A 19,944-nucleotide genomic window follows, 5' to 3' on the forward strand; every position below is an offset into this window, starting at 1 on the left:
TGATTTAAAAAAATACATCATAATAAATTGAAAAATTACATTTAGTGAAAATATAAATAAGTATTATGTTTTAAAATTAGTTCCCTATGACAAAGATCTCTTTACTTACAAAAATACGCTAAAAATCTACACAATGAATAAATATATATATAAAAAAAAGATTAACAAAAAACCTCAACAACCTAGAAAAACACAAAAATACCCCCAAAAAAAAAAAAAAAAAAAAGAAATCTAAAACTAAGTATCTAGGAAAAAAAACCTGATAGTACCTACCATTTTCCTTCTCGATCATCAAAACTATTATTTTTCTATGGGATATAAAGTGCAAAAGGTGACTATGAACTTATAAGATTTTTCTTATAATAGAGTTTTATCATTCAGAAAATATTTGGTGCTTCGTTAAGGATCATTTACTGTAAATGCATATACTGCATCATTTGCAAAGCGTAACTCGTAAATACTTGAAAATGAGTGATTACCCAATACTAATTTAACGTTAAATCTAATGAATTATATATAATTAAATCCTACTAACCAATGATTCCATTACTCATCAAACGTCTTTATATTAATCTAATGTTTATTTATTCAATTGAATTGATGTATTTATTATCATAATAATTATAATTTATTTTTATTAGTCTATAAAAATATACATTTAATATTATAATATTGTAATCTAAGTTTATTATAACTCTTAAAGTAGATAAAAAAATAATCTTTATACAAGTATAAAGAACTAGGGGGATTTTTTGCTTGGAGTTATTTGGTGTCGAAGAACAGATGCACTTCGCTCCAAGAATATAGATTTGCTTGATCTCCATTTTTCGTGAGCACAATGACACTTAGTGACAGAATACTTAGATGTTCTCTAATCAAGAATGAAAGCCAATGGATAAAAGCTTAGGAAAATAATAATAATAAAAAACATTTTCCAGGTTGTCAACAAAAACAAAAACTCTCCTGTAGAAAAATGCGTAGGATTTACAATCCTAAATATATGCACTCTCCCTTTCTTTTCTAATATGACGTCCTTAGTTTTAACTTTACAATTTTATTGCTGAACCTCATTTAAAGTTACAGATATTCTCTTTGATATGTACTCACGTACAAACTTTGCTTTATGAATAACGATGGTATTTTTTTGATCTGAAATTCATACAAAAATGTGATATACTTAATTTTTCCTATAAGGTACGTTCTATGTATTTTTGATAGTCTAAAAATTATCATAAAAGATAGAAACATAAAAACACTTGAGTATGATAAGATTTTTAAAGTAATAAATATGAATTATGAACAATTAAAAGAGGATTTTTGGCTTACATTTAGATAATGTGAGTATAAAACCTCTTAGGCGTTAAGTTTTGCAGTATTTTGTTTCAATATAAAGGATTTACAAGTATTAAGAGATTGAGTCTGATAATGGTTATATTTATACATAGGTATGTAAACTAGGGATGTGCTGATACCATCCTGATGAACGATTCCGAGTCTTTATTATGTATTAAGGAATTTCATAAACAAATAACAAAATTGTTTACCTTTTTAATAGGATAGGGGAAAAATATATATAAAAATTTATCATAATTAGTTGCTAAAAAAAATAAATTTTATTTTGAGAAAGTTAATGTCTCTTCGTGTTCAGGAGTCGATTAATTTCTAGTTTTATTGTATTAGAGAGTTTGCCCCTTGTCTTCTGATCTAATTTCAACTGCCTCACTGCTGAAATAATATACTTGCGACATTGACAAAAGGCTATTTTTTATTATTTTACTTGTTCGTCCCTCATATGATCAAATGACCTTGAACTTTCTCTCGATCCTAACTAAGTTTTATATGCTTCCACAACAAATTAAAATATGTACAAGCCAGTGCTCGAGTCTGGATTCGTGCTTTTTAATGCACCCGGGTAGGATACTCAAACTTGACTAAAAAATTGTTATAAACAATATTATTCAACAAAAAATACAAAAATGAAATATTGAAAAAGTTAACTAATGGTTCCAGAGTAAACCACGCAACCCAACTCCTACGGGTAAGGACTTTTTCAACGACTCATGATACAATTCAAATGTAAAGGCTACTAAAAATGTGGTTATATCTAAACTTTTACTTTAATGTAAATTTCTCGTACAAACCTTCTAATTTGTATAATTTCTATGTTCTTCTTTTTTTTATAAACTTGTGTGAACAAAGTCGTCTAGTCCAGGGATTCTCGACCTTTTTTTAGTGATGTACCACTTGCAACATATTTATTTAACCCAAGTACCCCCTTACCAGCACATATCATTTTTAACTTCAGCGAGAAGGGCTCGGTTTTTTGATTTTTTTAAAAATAAATTCAAAAATTAAATTTTTTGAAAAAAATTACGAAATATAATTTTTTTTTCTTTTTAAAAATCTATATTTATTCACAGAAGATTAAATAAAATTTCAGATATTGCGAAAAAATTCAAATATTAAATTTTCTAGTAAAAAACAAACATTTCTTAATTTGGAGGGCTACAGCCCTTTCAACCCACCTCCTGCCGACGCCCTGAGTTAAGTAACTCTGGTAAAATATTCGTTCAAAATCTCAAGTACCTCCTGGAGTGCCTCTAAGTACCCCAAGGGGCACGCGTACCCCCATTTGAGATCCACTAGTCTAGTCTAGCTATTTTATTGATTTGTAACTGTATTTTTGTCTCCAAAAATGAGCTCAAATAAATCTTATTAAGCAATGATTATGCATAGATATCGGCGGAATCGGCATTATAGAACCAATTCCAATACTTCAAAAAAGGCAAATTCTTGCCGATTCCGATGCCTATGCATTGGGTACACCCCCAATGTAAACACAAAAAATATGGATACTGGAAAATATTATTTTTCATATGAAAAGTTGACTATAATCGGATTTTTCATATATCCGAAGTATTTCTTTTAATTTATTACCATAACCTAATATTAAATGTATCCAGAGCAAATTAAAAAGAATATTGACATTTTAAAAGAAACAAACTGAAAAAAAAAAAATGTTGCACAAATTTTTCATGAACTTCTATGAGGTTGGTACAAAAAAAATCTTTATGCAGATATTTTATTTCATGTTTATTCGAGGCGAAGTAATTTATGAAATAAAAAAATGGGATCTGATCGAACATAGACTTTAAGGACATTTTTATTATATCCGAATTTCTTATATAAGGATTTGATTGTATTTTATACTCTAATACCATAACTTAATCAATATTTGTATTTAGGTAGATACATTTTTGTCTATAATTCTCTGAAAATAAAAACATTCAACGATATCTGTAGAAAAGTAATTAATTGTCCTATCAATCAAATATGCAAGGTTTTGTAGCCATAGTGTGCACTCTAATTCCTTAATATGTTTACTTTTTTCTCTATGAATTGTTTTACTTTTCTGATGTGTTTTGCTATAGTGTTCATTCATATTGTTTAGGAATACTAAAACACTGCGTTCCTAGTAAATAATATAGGAATCAAAGTTTTTAGAGAACATTACTGTTAATTCATTCATTAATTTTAATAATGCAGATTTATCTCCCGGGCTGTACCAAACCTTCTGGCAGGCTAGATCCTACCCTTGGGCCGTATGTTTGATAGCCCTGATGTCAAGGAATATAGCTATTGCAACTCTTCTTGGTCTCCTTTACTCTGTAGAGTATATTTTTTGGACTTGAAATATCATTAAATACACTCTTCTTGTATTTAAAGTACATATATATATATATGTACTTTAAATATATCTGGTCAAAAACTCATTACAGACACATTTTAAAACATTTTTCTTAAAAAGGGATAATATTATGTCCTTTTTACTATATATATATATATATATATAAAATGATATCATCTTTAATTAAAGCTGAAAGAAAATTATAATAGTTTTGTGAATGAAGTAAACAAACTGATTTCTAGCCCTTCTTGATAAAAATCATTTAATATGTATGAAGAGTTTATCCTTGATAATATATGTATGTACCTATGTATAACAAGGTTAAGAAAGATAAAGAAATGTCGCTGCTACTTGTATGAGCTAATGCTCAATTAAAAATATTCTAATGTTATAGTAAAATTATTTATATTTATGAAGTATATACATATTCGTATTAGGGGTATACAAATATGACGTCACTTAAAAATACAAAATTACCTTCAATTCAGATACTGCGTAATAATAAATGTGAACGGCCAATACCAACTAACCCCATCCCAAGGGATCGAAAAAAAAATATCTGTGGAGAAACCGAAAATCAGCTTAGTCACCTTGAGAGTTAAAGAATACTTGGGGAAGAGAGCAGATTAGCTGTCAAGACATTTGAATAATTTAGCTGCGAGCAGCTAATAGATGAAGGTAATGAACTTAACCCTCACTCCGTATATTGACAGGAATGACTCCAACGTCGATCCTCAACTCTACTCCAAAGTCCAGGTAGTTGGAGGAGGGCCACATTGTGCATGGAAAACTGCCCTGGAGAAAATTGCCCGCCGTGGAAGATTACCCTGGAGAAAATTGCACGTATTTTGTTCAAATTTCATGATTAATAATACCACATTAAATGAAAGAAAACACAATTATTGATATGATTATTCAAATACAATTGAAGTTATTTGTATGTAACTTAGCATCCATAAGAAAAAAAGAGTTAAATGGCGTAAAAACACAGAAAAAATGCTGTTTTCAATTTGCAAAGTGAGAACTTAAATGATTTTTTCTTATCAAAAGGGTTCCTTGGTTGAATTGGCGGCTATTTTGAGCAATCCCACACTATTTCTGGGACAATATGAGGGAATACGGTATTTAACCATATTTTATGAGGCCCTAAGCTATTATTTGCCCCCTCCTTACCATTCCTTTCGATCCATTTCTTAGAAGATTGGATTGAATTTAAGAAATTGTAAGGAAATTGTATTGCAATAATATTACTCACACTTGAAGATACGCCCTTGGGGGGGATGAAATAAAGAAATATGTTTAGATATATGTCATAAATGTTATTATTTATCATGAAGTTTGAACAGAATAAATGCAATTTTCTCCAGAACAGTTTTTCTAGTACCGGGCCAGATGAATTCACTGTATTATTGCTGCATAAGTTTTGTTTTTTCTTAGCTGTATGGGAGGGGATGCTCTTTAATTGAATTCTTGATGTTGTAGGGAGTCCGAATAAAGATGCCAACGGTCTCTGCTGCCTTTTAGACATGTAATAAAAACAAAACTTGTTTTTTAGTAGTCGTTTGATTGCGTAATGAGGAAAATGCAATGATTGAATGTTTGATATATTAATTGATAAATTTATTTTCCAAAAGAAATAAAAGATACGAAATTCTCCTAAAAAGTTAATTTAACAAAGTATAAACTTGTTTAAATCTGTAACGTAGTGATACTAAAACTTTAAAAAGAAGACCCCTGTGAAAATCGTGCCACTCCACCATTAATCAGAACGATGGATATCAAGTAGAGAATGCCCTTTCCCCGTAACTACGAGAGAATGCTCTACCCTCTAAAGTCTAGACCTGTTTAAATTACCCCAAATGGGGTAATTTTTACATCATGCCAATAGTTTTGGGAAAATAAATTCTTATGGGGTAACGTCAATAGAGACACTCAACCTCTGCTCTAGACTGAAATCTTGCTTCCAACTTAGTCGGGAAGATAACTTTTGTGTCAATATCGGGGAATTAACGATTCTCCAATTAAAAAAATGAGATTTTTGTCAAATCTTGCTTCCATTAAAATTGTATTAGTCAAATTTTGCTTTTCTAGAAAAAGGTCATTTGTCAAATTTTCTATATTATTTGTCAAATTTTGCAGATTATTTGTCAAATTTTGCAGATTATTTGTCAAATTTTACTTCTAATTTTTTTTTTTTGGCTTTTATGCAAAAAAGATATTCCGTCAAAGTTGTCAAAGATTTATTAAAAAGTCTGAAAAAAAACCAAATAAATTAAAGATGAAGAATCACAGTTAAAGGAGGAAACAAATGCACATCAATCTTTTTTTTAACTCGAAACCTCGACTTTAAAAAAGAAAATTAACAATTTGACAAAAACATATGGTGGTAGTATTTCAAACATATGTAGTTTTGACTAAAGGGTTCTAGAGAAAATAGGAACATAAAAGATTCAGAGTTGAATAATAAAAAAGTTAAAAAACTGAGACTTCTTTGTTCGAAATGAAAAAAAGAAATGATTTATGAATAGATACATGAAATATGTTCATACTTCTTGAAAAAACACTCTCGTCCAAGCTGAATAAAATGTGTTTGTATTCCATTACTTATTAATACAACAATGTTATAAGACATCCTAATCAAGGAAGTGTTAACACATTAATTTATGTCAGTGCTAATTGTCTCGTTTTTTTGTTTTGATAATTGTTTTGTTTTATTTGTTTGTTAAATTTTACATTTTAGCTTGACATTGGATGAAATATAGAAAAAAAAAAAAAATGTAATAAGAAAAAATAATGTAGATAAATTTTACTATAACCAAAAAGCTATTCAAACTTAAGTAGATTTGTAAAAATATACTGAATAAATTGTACGTGAAAAAATAATTCAACTTTCTTTTGGCAATCTGAATAAAGTTATTTTATTTATGTTTATTCCTTTTCTTATTAGTTATGATAGAAACAGAAAATCTGAAAATAATAATAATAAATATCGTACGCGCACATGCAATTTATTTCGAAGAACCTTGCATATTATAGTTTTCAAGCCTCAACAACTCTCCTTGTCAAGATAAAGAGGTTCTGTGATTTAAAATGTTTCTTAGTTAGAGAGAGAAAATGTCACCTGTGTAATTTTTATGCATCCAAAATTTATTGTAGCATATTAGGTTCAGTCTTACAAACACATTTTAAATCACAGAACCTCTTCATTTAGAAAGAGGGAATGGTTGAATTTTCGAGATTAAAATATTCAAAGTTGGAAGAAATACATGTTATTTACATGTGTAGAGTTTATTTTATGACTATGTTTATACTAGGTAACAGAAATATCATTGCAATGGTGTCTGAGCGTCGCATTAAAAAAAAGAGTATATGCATCATGGATGTGGTAATCCACCTTTAGAGTCTCTTAATACAGAGCCCGACCAAATATCAAAAAATAAGGAAGTTGTATCTTTGCTAATTAATCTCTTTAATTTGCTCAGAAAACAAGTCTGAACAAATTTTAGGTTAATTGGAACATATTTAAGATACACACAAGGTTACTACTTCTCATTTGGCCACACTTCAACTCCCAATAAGTAAGAATATTGTTGATGGTGTTTTTTTATAACATTTTTGAACTTTATATGTGTTTCCTTCTAGCCAATTACTTGTTTGTCATAAGAAAAAGAAAAACCGCATTAATAAAATAAATCTTTTGTTGGGAAGACATTTACTCTACACTATACGTTGTACCAACCATTGTCTGAGTAATTCGCGTGGGCTAAAAACAAATATTGCTTCAATAATATGGGACTTAACTCCCCAAGTAATCCTCACTGTTACACTACGTTTTTCATGCCCACGCTAACACATAGCTAATCAATACTTATATTTATTCATATGACGGGATCAGTCCTCAAGAATGAGAGAATAATATTAAGAGTTTGAGAAAAAAAAATAATATGTCGTGATGACTGATGAGTACTTTAGTCTCTACAGTGTTCACTAATTAAAGCAAACAAAATTCATTTTCACCAGGCTTGTACCCGTTCACCCTTTTTCCGTTCATTCGTTCATTTTTGAATTATTTATTTATTCATTTCATATTTATCTAGTATAAAAAGTCCAACGTACAAATACTCATTAATATATAAAACCTTTTTTCTTTCTCAATACGTAAAAATGAGCCTCAATGGTGTAGCTTCCTAAAACCAAAACAGGGAATCTAAGTGGTCCCTTAATGTACAGGGCTCTAATATAAGAGTACAAATTATAATCTGATTTTCGGGTCGAGCTCAATCTTTGCAATATGATAGTTGGGCCCATAATACTTGGGCCTGATCGAGTTTATAATTTTTAAATGTCAGACTCAGTCAGGCTTCCTTATTTTTCTAGAGGATTTTTTTTGGAGAGGCCGCTGATAGGTTTAAATGTTTTTGTTTATTTTTTCAAAAACCTGTAAATTCTTCCTGTGAGCTCATCTTCCATATACCCATAGTGGTCTTAGTGTGTCTATAGTGTTTATCTCTCCAGACATGTGGGTTCCGTTTATATATATGTATATTGTTAGATACATTAATGGTAGACTTTGGGGGTGTAGGATGCTCGCCGTGTGAGAGGACGAAATCAGTCTCGAATCACTTGTCTATATTTACGGGTTACCACCCAAACTGAATGTACTGCCCTAACCCGTCAAGAAATGCATGTATTATTATGAAAATTATAAGTCCAAAGCAACAGTATACACAATACATATATTTGTGCAGTTGTCATATTTATAATTTATTTTATAACAATTGTATCCATTTTTGTTTTGTACATACTTCAAATATATACATTTTGCATTGCATTGACACAGAGCACCTTTGTACGTTCGTACAAAACTAAAAGTGTGTGATTAGAAATGAAAGAAGACATAAAGTCTAGAGTACCTCCTCCATTGTTTTCACAACGTGAAAGGGAGGACGCAGGAGAGTATGGTGGTGCCATACTTAGTTCAAATAACAAATGAATCAAAAACAGTAGCCGTACTCTTGTTATACATGCAAATTCCTACAGCTTCAATTAATAACAAACATTATCCAAAATATTTGTACGATTTACATCAGGGAGCACTATATACATTGCACCCTGTATTCACGTTCTATGATATATGCACACGGCTGCAATATTTAATTAATACGACTACATTTTTATTTCTTGGATCATAATATGTTTATGATGTACATCGTGGAGCACTACAGAGTATTATGTATAAATAATTCTAATTACAAGCACCACATGTATATATACAATAATCATGTAAAAGCATTGAAAATGTAATTAAAAAAATCAGGAGGGCTGTCAAGGAGGACTTGGGGCTGTCTTGTTACACAAGGACCGCACGCCACCTGTTTAGGGACACTCTGAAGGAAGGGTGACTGCAGATGTGCAAGGACTTTGCTGTTTAGGGCGCTTTGGAGAGGCAGACTAACCGGGCATCTCACCTGAACAGGGACTCTCTGAAGACCACCGTTGTGAAGGAGTGGAACGACTTGTCCGAGAAGTTCATCAACCTCTCTTGCAAGGCTTTCTGTCGCCGTGTGGAGGCTGTGATTGCTGATGAAGGCGGCCAAATTGAGTGAACATGTTCACGAAGGTCGTGTCTCAAAGCTTTGTTTAAAAAAATTTCAAAATTATTTACATTTTTCAAAATCCGTCATGCAGTCCATGTTTTGCTTCCGAACCCTGTATAAACAACCAGATTTTCTCCATAATGAATGTTCTGAATTATTAATTTTAAGCATATATGTAAAAGTTGTTTTGGTATCAATTAAATGTATACAGTGATTCGATGCCATATCCAAAATGAACAATACTATTCCTTATGAATTTGTCGTTTGAAATTGGAAAAATATTTAAGCTATACAGAGCAACGTAGCTCGGTGGACAACGGGTATGGACTACCGTAGGTTCAATATTCGGTCGCTCCTTGAACAGAATATACACAGTGATGGTGATCGGTAGCGTTTTTGACATGTTAAAAAGAAGAAACCCAAAATCAACATTGTAACTTTGACAATTTGAAGAATGTTTTTTTTTTTTTAAAAGGAAATGAGCTTAGCTGTCATGACGTCTCATTGGATAATATCTTACCAATCCTCAATTCTACTCTGAGTCCAGCAACAACATAAAATTATAACACCACAACCAATCCTCAAGGTTACGGAGTCTTTTATGAGCAGATGTAAATGTTCAATCCAGTTTTGTATACATCAATGATAGCTTGTATAAAGTAAGAAAGGAAGTTAACAACAAGAAATAAATAGTAACAATGGCAGTTTAGAAAAAGATAATTCATCCTTCAGGTTGCCAACAAAAAAATCCAGTTTTCATTAAGATACTTTGTATTGTTTGTTAAGTTAATTAAATATGTCTCACGAGTCTTACTCTTTTTTCTCTCATAACTCTGAAACCCCTTCTACTTATTGTTCAAATATTTGATTAATTTTCTTTTACATTGTTAAAAGAAGGATATATAATGGAAATTGTGCAAGGGTGAATATAAGCTTTAAACTTCTTTATTTTTTATTGATACATTAATGGGTTGAGTGCAGAGTAAAGTTCCAGAAATAACTGTTACAGACAAGTAACGAAATATTACTTAATATTTAGTTACTTGTTCCATATAAACGCTCCGTTTATCTACTACTTCTAATAAAAGATTTTGAAACGACTCACGTCCTTGATCTTCGACTCAAGATAACTGTACACGAAATACTCGAAGGGGGTTAGGTCTGGACCCGAAAGGGCCACATTTAGTATTGTGTCAGTCCTTATTTAGGAATAAGGAGCACGGTTTAGTCTAGTTTGCTCCTATCCAGACTACCATTCTCGATCCTGGATGAAGTTAAAATCGATACCTCCTGACGTCATTGAGGTTGTTTTTTTATTTTTTTATTATTCCTTTATAAAATAGAATAAATTATAAGTTCAAATAATATTATTATATTGCGTTATGGGTGGTTTTTTGTCCTGTTCATTATTTAATCGATCGTGGTGGTGTTAATTCTACTTCTCGAGTAAAAATTATTGCAATCCTTGGTGTAAATTATTTTAAAAATGAATAAAAAAATATATATGCATTAAAATTTAATCACAATATTTTCACTATACTGATGTTCTAAATTTATAAAGTTCCCCTTTTTAATACATTTTCTTCCCACAAATCATATAACAGACAGCTAATATTAACAAGAGCCTTAATTCAGTAGTAGCATATATCTTGTTCCCGCCTTCTCTTTGCGCTCTTTTTTTCCTTACAAAAGTTTCAACTTTACCCATGGTTATTGGTGATAATTTTGGTAAGAATAGAAAAGCGTGCGAGGAGAAGAGAATAAATACTTATGGCATCATTGATTAAATAATATAAATCTTCTTCTACAATCAAGAACGTTATCATTCCCGCATTTATTATTCAATATTAATATAATATTAGAATATCGATAGAGAACTCAATAAAATGCCTAAAATAACGTCGCCTTCTGTCTGGATTTCTGAAAATGGAGGCCCAGGAATTTGGAAAATATTTACCGGATGAGAAACAGATGGTTTGTTGGATTTATCGTTATAAATGTGCCTTTAGTCCCCTGTCTAGAATTATACGTCACTCATTATCCTCATCGCATAACAAGAGTATTGATATTCATCTATAAACTCAAGTTACCGATGAATACATCAAGTCAGACTTTGACTTTGATCTCACAAAGATGCTTATTACATGCACCCATTGCTAATCATCCTACGTTCAAAAAAATGTGGAGAAATACACGGGTAAATTCTTCCCTTCCCGAGGAGCCATCATTAATTAATAGAGGATGTTGGTAATGATGCCATTTATGGAAATACCTCCATTGTAAATTGTGAAATTAAGAAAATTTTCAGCATGTTTAGAGTCATCCACACCAAATTACGAAATGGAACTCTGAATTTTTTTACCATCTAAGAGTAATTATTCATTTTTTTAAAAATATAATCATAAAATATGATTCTATTTTAGCTAAAATTATCAAGAATTATGATACACAACTCATTAAATGCCAAAAACAAGTGTTTAAATGGTCACAACAACGGGGGTAGTAGCTTTGGATGGTTCGCAACTAGTTTGTCTGACATTAGTATCTTCACTAATAGACTTGGGTATGATCATTAGGTTTTCCAAACTTACATAGTCAATAAATATTACTTTTTTATCACTTAAGGATTAGCTATGGTTGATAAGCCCCAAGAAATGGTGTTCAAAAAACTCATAAAAGGGAAAAGCAACTGCTTAAATTGTCACAACAACGAGGGTAGTTTCATTGGGTTTAGCATTATAATTAGCAATTGTGTATATCCTTCATGATAATAGTATGTTGTTATATAAGCATAAATAACTGGGAAAATATCTTTTTTGATGCTCTTAATAAGGAGTAATATCGCCGAACATTACTACATAATTAGCTTTTGCTCTAAATCTTTAAGATGGATTTATTTCTAACATTTTTTTTATTAGTATATTTATTGTCTAATTTTATGATTTTGACATTTACTTTATTATTAATAATTAGTTAGATCTCATCGGTAGAGATATATCTATTCTGGGCACAATTGTATTTAGCAACTTCCACATGAAGAAGAGGGCTCCACGTCTCGCTTGTGTTTTGCAAAGTTAAAGTTTAGTTAAAGTTATGACATATTTAACTGGATTCCGGTGTCAGAACAAGAAAATATTATTTGGATCAATCTATTATTTCAATATTCTGTATATATAATTTATTGTTATTAGTTATATGATTCCAATTGTTTAATTTTGTATATTTAACATAAATGTATGATGGTATATTTTTTATTATGAAGATTATATTTAGTTAAAGCCTTCTTTTTTAAACCTGGAACTTCAAATATATTTTGAAATACTCTACTTTGTCGTTTCATTAGCTATTATTCTGAGAATAAGGTTCATAATGAATTACAATTTCATGGAGTGTGACGTTTTCAAATCTACTGTCTAAGTCAATTATACGTAGTATATCTTCATTAAACATTTTGCTAATAAATACTTTCGTTATGCCCTCAAAAATCATAATAAAGCAGGCAGATGAGAATCACATCAGTATTTTAAACAATGATACCATATGTATTTTTCTCCCTTCTCCTTGCACGCGTTTTTATCTACGATATTATCAACTTTACCCATGGTATATATACAGGGCTCGAAGATGAAATCCGTGTCCTCTCTCCTCTTTACAAAAACAACATGAAATTCGTTATTTTTTATATTTTAATTTCAAATAAAAAATGAATCATTGTAGGTCGCTCATATGTTTTGAGGTTTAGTCGATATAATTTACTTCAGCCTTGACCACAGTCTTTGAAGCGGGGCAGCCCTTAATGACGAGGTCCCTGGGTATGGATGTGAAGGACTTCTTAATTGCAGCCACCAGACATGCCTTACTTGCGTGGGGACCTCCATTAGTTTATTTCACAAGGTAAACTCCAACAAAATAATCCATTTAAGATCCACTAAGATCAGGACAGCTGGGGAGCCACGGTTCCTTGGTCACAATGTCGTAGCAGTTTTCTCAAGCCAGGAAAGATACGTTTCGGACACTTAGAAGGGCGAAAAGTCCTACTGCCGATCCAGGGAGGTGTGTGGCTCTGACTACCTTGTTGATACAGAAAATTGAGAGGTTTTATTATATGAACTTTTTTTTTTTTTTTTTTTTTTTGGGGGGTTCTTGTGCTTTTTCGTTTCAGCCATCTGGAAGTATTGTTTACACTCATAGTTGAAATGAAATATGCGAACATTCAAAATAAGTAACGTAACTCAAAATAAAATATATTTTGATAATAGTTGTTGTTTGAAATTAATCAAAAATTTGATCATTACAGTTCAACGTTGAAGTGGGTAGTTAAATCGATATATTATACAGTGACCTTTTATATAATTGTTTTTAGCACTTAACAAATTAAAAAAAAGAAAAATGATTTAGTGTGATGTCATTGGAAGATGACGATAGCATATATAAGAATTTAATCTTATTGAGTTTTTCCCATATATTAAAAAAAACAGAGCTGGGCAGCGTACCAAATTTTTGGTTCTGTATCCGTACCTCCTTTACTTCATTATAAAAGTATTATTGTTATTCTTGGATCGGTCTACAAGAATAAAAGGACTGCAGTCTTATCAGTATGGTCGTAACAAAATTTGTCAGCCCTAGAACCGGTCCTTATCGATAATTTATGGTATCTACAACAGAGGACTGCGTCATTTCAGTTGCTGAAGTTTCAGCATAACCACTTTCAAAGAGCCAATATACATAAAGTTTAAAGTTAGGAGGTGCGTGGTTAATTATACATCCCTATTTCGAAAATTCAAAGGTAATAACGAGAAAAAAACACTATTGTCTTTATAGTGATCTCCATAGGTGTAAAAAATATGAAAATGGAAGAGTTCAATACTTTATGTAGCTGGAACATGAAGAGTATTTTGTATTCTCCAAAGCGAAAAACCCCCTTATTAATTTATTCCTGAAGAGTGAACATATAAGTATTAAGTAATCATTTGTACGTGATTGACGAAGAGAGTAACAACGAGGATTTATTGTAATTATTATTCCTGTCTACATTTATAATTGATTGATACTTTGTGGGATTCTGCTTATTTCTTAAATCTAATAGCTGCTCGTAGCTAATCTAAATGACAGCTAGGCTATTCTTCTCCCAAATATTCTCCAAATTACCAGGGTGACCAGAATAATGTTCTTTTTCTTTTTTTAACATACGATAAATACAATGACCTTGGAATTATCCATATATTTAAAGAAATGTAACAAAAGATTTACATTATATTAATTAAAAAGATTTTCTCTTAAACATTTCCAAATTACTTTAAAAATATAAATGAAATAAAGGAGTTTTTGTTATTGATTTCTATTGTGCAGAGATAGATAAAAAACGCCTCTTTTTAGATCTAATAAATATATTCACTATTTAATGTGAACTATTAGCATTCATTACGTGTAAATCTCTCATTCACTATCGAAGAGTTCTTTGCTTGATTATCACTACCCCCTCATTTTAAATGTAGGTATATACGTTACATATACAAGTTGCCTTCCTCTGAACCAGGGGTTCTCAAACTTTAGTAAGTGATACGTGGAGACAAGTCTATCACTAGATGGATGGGATAGTATGGCACGGTATATAAAATGATTGACATTTTTTCTATATTTTTATCTAAAATACGTTAATACATCCTTTAAAAAAAATAAATTACTCAATTTAGAGATCCCAATGAATGACAATAGTTGAAAACTTATTTTGTCAGCATCTTCGAAGAATAGATTAGATTTATGTTTCAACTTGACTCTAAGGGATATTTAAGCAGATTTTTGAGAACAAATATATCAATATTTGATAGTGTTTAGGTCAAAAGTACAAGTCTATTGATTACGGTGTTATCTCATTATCACAAAAAAAATATATTTATATAATTTGTTGTTAATTTTGGATATTTATTTTTCTTTTACCCTAATTAGTGTTCTGAACGTTGATTGGTTGAATTCAATTACCTCTTGTTACCCCGTGAACCATTCCCAAGATAAAATTAAATAATAAATACATAATTAGGAATGGTCTAGTTACCAACTGATTTTGAGTCTTTTTTATGTTTCTTTTTGTAGGAAAGGTTGCAGGATAGAATAATGAGAATACATACAATTGAACTCAAACTCAAATATCCCACTTCATTCTCAATCTTTCCACCAAACCAGATAGGGACGGAAAACAGACTATAGTAGGTAGCTAATCAAATAGTTCTTACCAAATGTTGGACTATTCACTATTTCTTAGTTGATGGGAATTGTTCAGAGCTTAGCAAGAAACAATTTAGTTCAACCAATTAGCTTTCAGAACACCAATAGTGAGCAAGAGAACACAAATCAAAAGATACATTGAAGTTGTTATTCAATTTTATGAGTTGTGAAAATTGTTGAAATCTTCGTGAGTGTACATCAAAAAGAAAAGTACATGTTGGGAACTTTGATACAAGAAATATCTGCTGACAGACATCACTATATAAAATAATAGCTGTTATATGCTATACAAATAAAAATATTTTAATTCCTTAACATCTTTCATTTAATAACTAGCTTGAGTAACTGAGGGAAATCCTAAATGAGTGCATGTTCCTTGTAAAGAATATTATTTGGACATTCAAGGAATTCACTATGTTCATTACATGGAATATACATTTACACCTTCTTTCTTTTTATTTGGCCAGGCTATTTTTCAGTTAATAGAACAGTTATGAAATAAACAAAGGATTTAAATCCAAATAATCGTGTAATGAGATTCACAAGGAAGTTTTTTGTAGAAAATAAAATGCGGAGCCCTTTTGTTAGTGTCAAGGGTGACATTGACGCGTATTTTTTAAAATTTGGTTCATTTTGAAACCCAAATGCTCTGCTTTGGATACGTTTTTTTTTAAATAAATATTTTTGTTAAATGAAATAAAATATTTTTACTAGCTTTTTTAGAACGGTATAAAAAAGATTTGTTATTTTATTTAAAAAATCTACCCTGAGCAAAATCCTGATTTTTTATAATAAAGGACGTGCCCATGCAAGAAATCCTAATGTCCCCCCTTGTAACTGGGTTAGGACGCAATCCAAAATGTTACTAGGGGGCCAAATTGAGACATAAAATTGCCAACATTAAAATTTTTATTACTGGTCAAGTATCATTAAGTATATTATGAAATAGGTGCCAAATTTTTTGTGTTCCTTTGAACTTTGGGGTGAAAAAAGGTATACACTAATAATATGCGGTCTCAGTATTAATTCTACAAGCTAAGGGAAGGGAATTTCCTGTCAACTAATACTTTTTTCTTTACAAAATGAAATTTAAATAATTAATTTTCATCAATCTTTCAAACATTTAAATAAATAGTTATATTTTAATGCATTAAATACATATATCGAGTAGATTTTTGACAGAGTGTTTTCATGTGACGTCAGCATTGTTGATGTTGGCAATTTTGAAGGCTAAACAATAAGACTCTATAACCCTTTTTTCGTCAATATTATAGTAAATAATGAATCATTGCTGTATATTTAGATGTAAACATGGGAGTAACATATAAAAGGACTCAAACTTTACTGCCTATCAAAAGTTTAGCCTTCCAATGCCTAGTTTAGTTATGAATCAGACTTTAAAGAATATTAGACATATTTGATTACCTCATTAATGTAGACAATAAATTAACTATTCAATTAGAAAAAAATGAGATATTTTTCTCTCAAATTATTCAACGTTTCCTATTCTTAATCGATCAAATAAAAAGGTACAAATCTAGCCATTTTACAGGGATTATGAGTAATTTGATTTAATATGCGTAAGACATTTTTAAATATATAGCCTTATTTACAATTAATCGTATGATCTACAGAGTAATGTATTCATGCAACTAAGTTTGTGATCAGTGATGAACATAGGCACCAAATAAGGGACGAGAGAACTAAAGGTTGTGTGATTATGTTACACCTAATACCTATTATGACATCAATCGAGCATGGGTGTTGTTTACTGATATTAGTTTGTAAACATGGCGACAGAGATCGGCGCCGTCTTGAAGCAGAAATAGTAAAACTCCCTAAAGTACTTAATATACCGTTACACCACGTTGCGGCTAATATATATTTTTTAGTTTGCTTATGCCCTATTTAATGAAATGTCACTTTTGGATTTGTGTTGAATGAGAGTGCCAGAAGAAAGCATTGTAAACTATATGTGACGTAATCATAATTAATTCTTGCATAGTTTTTTTAGACATTTCATGACGTCCCAAAAATTATAACATACTTGCTAATAAATATGGACCTGAATATTTCTTTAAAGTATTACCTACCGATGAGTATTCCCCCACAGGGTTCCCGTTTTTGTTGTCTTTGGCATTGAGTTGTCTCGAATACAGGTCTTAAAACCGTTATATGAATTTTATCAATATTTATTGGAAATTTGTCAATTTGACAAAGCAAAAAAATTATTTATAAGCTTCCAAAATGATCTCACCTTCAATTACGATTCAATTAAATGACGTCAGTGAAAACATTCTATACTTTTCATTTGTTAAAATACATAACCTACGATTATAATGCTAACCCTGAAATATAATAAGTCAAAGACTATTTTTTTAAATCGTATACAAATATATATATAATTTTTAGTACATAAAAATTAATAGTACATTTTGCAGTTAAAATCAAGTAAATCGTTTCTACTATTTCCTATTTCAGGCTAAATTTTTTATATTAACTATTTGAAAAGAATTGAACACAAGGGGACGTGTCTTAAAATATACAGATTTTTTATTATCGATTTCCATAATATGTAACAATAAATAAATAACAATTTATGGAAAGTCAAATTTCAACTACCATTAACACAAAAAATTCCTTACAGACTTTAACTGAAATAGGTTTGCTCTCTAGAGTTTCAAAAAAAAAAAAAATCATATGTTAAAGTATAGTTACGATTCAGAGCCATATTTCGAAATTAAATAAATATATAGACAAAAATTAGGGATATACCGATACAAGAAATCCTGAGTACGCTCCTACTCAGTTACTAATTTTGTGAGGGTGTAGGAGTATCTGAATTTGACAACTCTTTATAATTGTAATTAAATTCCTGAAATTTATTTTTTAAAAAACCACAAGAGAAATGAGGTACAAGAGTAAATAAAACTTAAAGATCACAAATTATATTCAAATTAAAAAAAATCCATAAAACGATTAATCCAATGTTTTAACTATTAAATATTTGATTCATTGATAAAAGGATTTTTTTTTTTAAAGTTGTGATCTTTAAACTCTGACATCTTTCTTAAATAATTGACGACTTATAGAAAATACTCTCTCAATGGTAACTGAGGACAGCTGTGTATAAATCCGAAGGTAACATTTGTGTTTGAATAGATCTTACTTATTTGTCTTGTGGCAAGTTGAAGTGTGCCGTACGATTAATGACAATCATACATTATTTACAATAACTTATAATAACCCAAATAATTCGGTTCATGAAAATAGGTGTGTCAAGTAATTTTTATTTGTCTTTTGGTGTGCCTTAGGCATGAAAAGTTTTGGAACCAATGTCCTAGGAGACATGTTATTACGAGGTTTTGTCCACTATCATCCAGTTAAACTGGATAATTAGTTAGAGATTGAACACAGGATTCTCAAGTTTTTAAACTTATGCTTGCGTGAGATTTTGAGATCTTATGTCAATTTACTGCACTGTTTCCCAAAGGGGGCGATACCGTACTTTCATTTCAGAGGGTGGTAATTCGAAAAGGGGTGATTGGGGGCGATAGAGCAAAAAAGCTGTGATTACATATTATTTCATAAAACAAACAAATTGATCTACAAAATATAAAAAATGGGACTACAAGGTTTTATCTGGTTGATAGGATGGGAGTATGTTATATCGATATGAACCTTCTTTTAAATACATTGCAGGAACCCTACTTGATGGTTTTGGCAATGTTGACTCATTCCGTGTGGTTGTGTCATCTCCAGAATTACGTCAATGAATCGTGCATTCTTTACACAAGGACAATCATCTGGGATTCAGAGAAACGTTAAGGAGGGGTTCACTTTTTTATGCTTGGCCTAATTTGCGAGCAGACGTCAGAAATTTCACTAAAGAGTGTTTAGTGGATCAGAAAACCAAACCTTTCAGGACATCAAAACCAACGTCGTCTTTCGATCCTCCATCTGAAAGACTTTCCTTTATTCACGTAGACATAATCGGTCCATTTCCACTCATTCAAAGGCAGTGCTATACATTAACTATTATGGAACGTTTCATAAGATGGCCAGAAGTGATACCTATTCCAGATATAACCTCCAACCCAATAGTCAATAATTTTTTGAGTGGTTGAATTTCGAGTTTTGGAGTTCCAGAACCCATTGTGTCTGACCGAGGAACACAGTTCACAAGTTCATCATGGATGTGTGTTTGCAGGACACTTGGGATTGCAAGCAAAAATACAACCTTGCATTATCCAGAGTCCAACGGACTCATAGAACATTTTTACAGATCCTTTAAGACCAGACTAGTAGCACAAATGCTGGAAGAAAAAAAAGACTGGATCAATGCTCTACCTGTAGTTTTATGGGGATTGAGGAAATCAGTACCAATAGACCCAGGTTCTAAATATTCACCTTTTCAATTACTCACAGGCCGCTCAG

The 19,944-nt window shown here is 30.8% G+C and overlaps 1 protein-coding gene across 1 annotated transcript in view; it reads right to left on the bottom strand.

The window, feature by feature from the left end:
• Positions 1 to 19,944, bottom strand: part of LOC121120888 (pickpocket protein 28) — a 48,170-nt gene that overhangs the window by 16,364 nt on the left and 11,862 nt on the right. The window lies entirely within an intron of this gene.

Source organism: Lepeophtheirus salmonis, chromosome 6 (assembly GCF_016086655.4).
Source record: "Lepeophtheirus salmonis chromosome 6, UVic_Lsal_1.4, whole genome shotgun sequence".
Taxonomy (NCBI): Eukaryota; Metazoa; Arthropoda; class Copepoda; order Siphonostomatoida; family Caligidae; genus Lepeophtheirus; species Lepeophtheirus salmonis.